Source organism: Pteropus alecto, unplaced genomic scaffold, assembly GCF_000325575.1.
Source record: "Pteropus alecto unplaced genomic scaffold, ASM32557v1 scaffold135, whole genome shotgun sequence".
NCBI lineage: Eukaryota > Metazoa > Chordata > Mammalia > Chiroptera > Pteropodidae > Pteropus > Pteropus alecto.
The window spans coordinates 3,967,374-3,974,079 of record NW_006438076.1 but is presented as its reverse complement, the minus strand read 5'-3'; the positions used below and the strand labels follow the sequence as shown (position 1 = coordinate 3,974,079).

Sequence of the window (6,706 nt, the reverse complement as noted above, 5' to 3'; positions counted from 1 at the left end):
GGGCCCGGGGGCGGGTCCCTGAGCGCTGACGTCCTGAGCAGTGCTGGGAAGTATAGGCTGTGTTGTCACGCCGGTGTCAGTCTGATGAAGATTGGCATCAGGTAAGCTGTCATTCATTTCCATGTCAGAGCAGCTTCTGCAGGCGGCGCGGCTGCGGGCGGCTGCCTCGGAGCGCGTGTGTTTTATTCCGGTCCCCAAGCCGGAGTATTATTCATTGCGACAGGGCGAGGAGGAGAGCGAGCGAGGGAGGCAGCGGGAGGAGAGAGGGAGGCGGCAGGGAGGAGGGAGCAGGGAGCGGGGAGGGAGCGCGCAGAGGGAAGCAGGGGAAGCGCCGGCGAGCGCGGTGCGGGCGAGGCCGGGGACTTCCTCATCTAAAAAACAGGGATGATAATATCTACCTCATAGAGTGATTATTAAAGCCAAAGAAATTTAATACCATCGCGCCAGGAGCGCCGGGCACCGAGAGCAGGGACGAGCGCGCGGGCCAGAGCCTGGTGCGAGCAGGTCGGAGCCGGACGCTCCGTGAGCGAGGCCGGCTCCAGGTTCACTTTCTCCCGGCTTTGGGCGCCCTTTGGGCCGGTGCTGCCTGGCTCCACTAACCTGGGCTGCCTTCGAGCGGCTGGAAGCGGGAACGGCCCCAGACTCGGGCCGGACAACCGGAGTCAGAACCGCGGCCGCGTCCGGCCTGAGGAGTCAGAGCGAGTGGGGTTTGCAGGCGGATCGGGGGGACAGGGGAACACGAGTCAGGGAAGCCGGATTCCAGGGGCCAACTCGGGGGCCCTCGCCCCCCGGAGGAGCGATGACTTGTAGGGTTACCGGCTTTGCGCGGATTGTTGGGAGTCCTTGGTGCTGTGGGGGAGGCGTGGGGCCCACGGTGAGGCTTGGGCGTCGGGAGCCCTCCTGGCTTGAGAACTAGAGCACGAGTTCGTAAAAGGGGATGAAGAGCAGAGGGGGATGGAGCAGGATTTCGAGTCTAACGCGCAAAGTTTGCGTCTCTTTCGGGTTAGGAGTGCGGGCTCTCCCGGCTCCCGAGCCCGAGGAAGAAACAAGAGAAGCTGGCCGCTCTTTCCGGGTCTCAGTGGGAGCGCCCGAGGTGCCTGCACGGCTAGGAGACCCGAGCTCCGGATAGGATTGCGGTGAGGCTCGGAGTGCTGGTGCGTCGGCCCCGAATTAGGGCTAGGTTTCGGGGCCAGGCTGGAGTTTGCGTTATAGGGTCCAGGCTGATTTCGGAAGGGCCACTGAGTAGTTTAGGCTAGAGCAGGAGGGCTTGAGGTGGGAGTTGGGGGCCTGGGGTTACATTTGAGGCTGGAGTCGGAGAAACGGGTGGCCTTTTTAGGATTTAGGCACACATCACGGCTTATTATTGGGGTTGAGGCTACTGGCATTTGGGGATGGTCGCGCGCGCGGGTCTCCACCCTCCGTGAGTGGAAAAGCGTTCGGCTAGGCGATGAAGTAGTTGATCCAAGACATGGCAGGCGAGCCCCGAATTTCTGCTGCTTCTCCCCGAAAGCGTATCTGGAAGAGAGGACTTAAAGACGCGCAGGACCCGGTGCTAGGAGAAGGATTCTGGCAAGCGGACACATTGAAGGGGGACGTTTTGGGCGAAGCTACAGGGCAGCCTTACAGGGCTCGAGGTGAATCCGAGGACCGTGGCGGATCGGCGGGCTTCGGGAGCCATTCGGGGGTCCGCGGGCAGAGCGCGGCGAGGCCGGTGCTGGTGGCCCGCGGGGGACGCGGCCTGCTCGGGCGCCAGCAGCGACGTGCTGCATCGCACCCGGGGAGTTCGGGCTGCGACCGAAGGCAGGGAGGGCTCAAACTCCGGCGCCCTGAACTGAGCCTCTGGTTCTGGACACACAGCCTTGGCCGGGTCCGGAAGCCCACGCGCGGGGTCGCGGGCGCAATTTTCCGCCTGGGACAGGGGAGAGCTCGGGGTCCTCGACCCTCACTCTCTTGTCCCGGGACTTCTCCAGCGTGTTGACTTCTCGGATTTCGAATGCTCTGCAACTGGTGGAAGCCAAAAGCTTCGCATTTTCGGCAGTTTTAGGCGACCCCTCTCTCCCAAACTGAGAAAATGATGGTGTTGGAACACAAGATAAATTATGCGAAGCCTAACCCCAGCCCCCTCCCCCCGCTCCTTATTCTGCTTTCGCGAGGCCTCGGGACCTGGGGGGGAAGGAAGGGGGGGCTCCTGTTTCTGGACTCGCGTTCTCTCACTTGAGCCGCACCCTCCTCCACCCCCACCTCTACCCCCACCCCCACCGCGACCCCGCTCAGGTCTAGCTCCGGGAAGCCAGCGGAGTCCCGACCCTGGAGGTAGGTTATTTCTCTGGCCAACTAGCGAAGCAGTGTGTTGGGGGGGTGTACGGAAGGAAGGTTTGAAATTTCCTCCTCGCAATCTTGAGCTCACCCTTCCAGCCCTCGCACCCCTCGCTGGGGCAGCCAGACCGCGCTTCCGGGGCGCAGAAGACGCGCAACCCACGAGTGGCCTCGGCGGCGCCGGGTGCGGCGGCCGCCGGCTGCGGAGCTCCACGCTGTTGTTCTGCGGGCTTGGAATTCGTACACTCTCTCCCGCCGAGAGCATGTGTGCGGAAGGGAGCCGTGACCCCACCGAGACTCCCCGGTCATCGCGTCCCCTTTGTGAGCGAGAAAGGCATGAAAGCCGAGAGAAAGAGAAGCTGCTCAGAATAAGGGCAGGGGGTTACTGGAGGGAGATGGGCCGGCCACCGCTCACAGTAAAATGCCTCGTGCAAATTGCACTGAAGTGTACCGAACTCGAGACTGGCTGTTTTATGATCCTTTCTGGGAGTTTACTGCTCTCTGCTTTTAAGTCTATAGATTGCTTTAAGTTAATGAAAGTGCTGCTTTCAAAAGGGGCTTTTATTGTGGGGCCATGGCGAGTCCAGTACCTCCCCTTTACTCTTCCAAAATGGGCCTGTTTAAAAAGAGAGACTCCTGGAGTTCCCGCATGGACAGAGCTTGGGGCGGGACGCCATGTGACAATGAGGATTAATAAAAATCAATGTCCAAGTAATTCAGAAAGACGAGTTTACTTCTTTTTCAGCCCAGTGTCATCTGTACGTTCCTATCTCGCCTTTTGGACTTGCACTGTGTCTGACTTTAAATGTTGCTTGGTGTCTGCCCCTTACACCCCCTCTCGACGTTGCTTTATGTAGGCCTGACTCTGTTGAATTAAAGGCACACTGGATTTCGGGATTTCAACTGACTGCCAAATCAAAAGGCAACTGAAATATTTACTTGGGGACTGGAGGAGGGGGCTTCGCCTTGCATTTAGTAAGATAGCTGTGTTAAAATGTCTCGGAGAAAGGCTGGAAACCTTGAGAAGAAACACGGAAGACTATTTTTTCAGCGCTCTTTTTCTCTTTTCAATCTATTTGGCACAAAAGGTGAGATGACAAGGTTTTTGACTAGGTTCTAACACAGAAACTGCAGTGGGGCTGGGCTGTGGCTTTGACCACATGTCATAACCATTTAAACTGTGGTTAGTTGTTCAAAGCTCAAAGCTTCTCCAAGCTGGGTTTCATTAACTCTACACCAGTTGCCTGGAAGTTCAGTAGCAATAAATTGTATAAACACATTTGAAGTAAGTTAGTGATGAAATAAGGAGAATTACTGTCTTGTGAGTGGAGAATCCTGAATTCATGGAGTTCTAGCTTAACTGGAAACATGCCTCCTCTCCCTTGGCCTTGATGTTTATGGGTGTACCAGCGTGTGTGTTAAATTTCTTTCTGCCATGTCCATCTTCAACCCCGGGCTGTAACTCATTAGGGACCAAGCATGCCTAGAAAGCAAAAGGGCTGAGTTTTAAAGGGGCTTCTATTAGCCTGATTTAGAAACCAAACTAAACCATCAACCTGACTTCCTTACCCTGGGTGAATGCAACGTGCAACATGAACAGCAGCAGAGCAGGCCAAATTAGATTTTTAAATGTTAGCAGCTTAATAATACTGTGTTGTTAGCAATTGAATTTGTTTTTATTAAAGAAACAACCTATAAAATTTATAGGCTCCCAACATGTTGCAAGATTTCCTTGCTATTTATTTAGTGCAACCCCCCCCCCAATATTCTATCTCCAGTTTCAGACTTTTGTTCCCGATTTATTTAATTTGGAGCACATTTTTTAAATTAGTTCGAGGAAGGTGAGAAATGCTGTTGTAAGTTTTCCTTTTCCTATGCTGTGTGGCACAAGGCCTGCGATGCTGAGATATATATAAACGTGTGATGCAATTGCTAGAGGTGACGGCATGGGAACCGGAGTGTCTGATCAAACAAAATGAGGATCAGAATGTGGAGAGGGTGAAAGCGATGCCACAGAGGAAAATCAGAGGAAGTTCTATGGAAAATGAAACCATCGCGAGCCACCGTTAGCCTTGATTCTAGCCAACACCTCACGCTTTGTATAAAACACTTCACATGAGATCCATGACTTATTGAAGATTGAATTCTATTGAGAAGCAGAATTTAGAGGGAAGGAGCTGCCCTGGCTGGGTTCTGGCCAGACTGCCTGGCCAGCTTGTTGCAATGGGGATCTGCTAATTTAATTAAATCCAATACCTGGTGGGAAAGGGAGGAAGGAGATAATCAAGGTTGGCAGGTCAGCATCCCGAGCTAGTGTTTAGGCTGAAATATGGGGGCCAGGCAGCTTTATACCCTGTTACTGTCTGGCTACAGGACTCCAACAGTCATTTAGCTTCCAGATCTCGGTTTCTCTATCTGTAAAATGAGTGCATCCCATGAATTGCTCATAAGGTTGTGAGGAGCGAATCCTGTATGGATCCCTCACTGGGTGCACTCTAAATAACAAAGGGAACGGGAGAGAGAAGGCTTCTGAGCAGCAGTCACATTCTTCGGTGTGTTTTCTTTGCCTGTTTGGCTCCACAGCCCTTCCCCACAATTCTCAGCAGTTCTAAGACTTGGGTGAAAGGGCTGATCTGCCTTTTTTTTACATCCTAGAATTTGAAAACCCTACTGTGATTCCAAAAACCACCTGCACTTCATCAGGAGGGACAATTAAGTTGCTGAGTTGAGGGAACCGGCATGCTTATTCCCAGTGGTGCTACCTGCAATAGCTTTCATGCATCAGATGAACACAGAATCTGACCTATCAGAAATCCAGCCCCTTCTCTTTATGCCATTGGGAGGAAGAGGCCTGAGCACTGACTGGTGTGTGACATCTGGTCGGGCTGGGGGATGGGCGCTGGTCGAGAGCTAGCTGCCTGACCCTCGTTTAGCGCAGTCTCCATGCTGGCAGATCAAAGCAGATTCTGGGCCAGAAAGCCCAAGAAGTTACACCCGGCACTTATACAAAAGTGTATGCACTTGGAGACTCCTTCTGTTCCTGTGTCCGATTTTTCAAAGCCAGCCCTGATTCTGGAGACGTGGCTCCAGTGGCAGTCTTGCCTTTAAATCTCCCTCGCGTGGGGACTTCTGGGGGGTAATTTTTTCCTCCACACGGCCTTCTCCAGCATTCAGCGCAACATCTTAGTCTCCATTCTGACTAGGGGTAAGAGCTAAGAGACCAGGATGGGGGTAGGAGGAGCACTAGTTTTGCTAAGAGAATGCATGAGAACAGGAAGGCCCAGTCCTTTTGCCAGATCCCCCAGGGGTGAGGGAGAACGAAGCCCCAGCAGCTCAGGAGGAGCTCGCTGCAAACGCGGTGTCTTCAGGGGGACCTGCTGTTTGGCTTGGAAGCCTCAGCGCAGGCACTGCCTGCCTGGGTTTCTAATTACAAGAAGGACGTTTCTGCTAAGACCTATCTCACTAAAAACACATCCCTGTGTGTAATAAGAAACCCTAAACCAGGCAGGATATTTTAAAACTGAAGCAATGAAGATTAGATTAAGTCTCCACCAAACAGCTTCGTTCTCGTATTATTTTTGGCTGGAATGTGGAGAAAAGCAGCTGGCCCTGGGGCCCCGGGCGGACTGTGAGGGTTCCGATGGAGCTGGGGTGGGTGGTGTAATTGTTAGTTTCTCTGCTGAGTAGGAACGTGGCCAAATTCAGTAGGGCTCAGTCAAGGCAGTGGAGGTGCCCAGTAGGGAACTGCGGGAGCCCCAGAGTTGGGGAGGAGCCAGAGAATCACCCAGAATCAGCAGGTCATGGAGCACCGAGGACGCTTCTAAATCCCCCACCTCTTTAGGATCCAGTCTTTTGTGTTCAGCTGATGCTTCCACTCCCACAGCTGTCCTCTGCCTAGTAAACCCACTCATTCTCCACGAGGCCTTTGGAGGAACTTTAATCTACTGGGTACTTTTCTAGGTGGAGAAAAGGAACAGATAGATAGTTGTCCAAGATTCCTGGAAATGGAGCCCAGGAACCTGGCATCACAAGCCTCGTCCTGCCCTTCTGTGAAGGGGCAGCATGGTGTTCGTCATTCGGCAAGTATGTAGTCTCTCCTGTGTGCCTGGCGCAGGCCTAGGCATCAAGGATACAGCAGCAATGACAAACAGAACACACACCTGTAACCACCAAGTTCCTGTCCTCAGGAGCTTGCTTGCTGTGGAGACAGAGCAGAGTACGGGCTTGGCATCAGATAAAACTGCAGCGAGAGCCTGTCTTTGTAGTTACCGATCGGATGAATTTAGACATGTTGTTTAGTGTCTTTGATCCAGTTTCCCCACCTGTAAAATGAGAAATAAAAATATAAAGCTCAAAGTATTGTGGAGCGAGTGTTTGTAAAGTTCCCAGC

At 53.4% G+C, this 6,706-nt stretch overlaps 1 protein-coding gene across 1 annotated transcript in view; it reads left to right on the top strand.

Moving 5' to 3' along the window:
* The first annotated feature begins 40 nt into the window (after positions 1-40).
* Positions 41-6,706, top strand: part of PKNOX2 (PBX/knotted 1 homeobox 2) — a 244,608-nt gene continuing 237,942 nt past the window's right edge. Inside the window, exon 1 of the mRNA XM_025049206.1 lies at positions 41-101. The gene's annotated coding sequence lies outside the window, so the exon portion shown is untranslated. The remainder of the gene's footprint in view (positions 102-6,706) is intronic.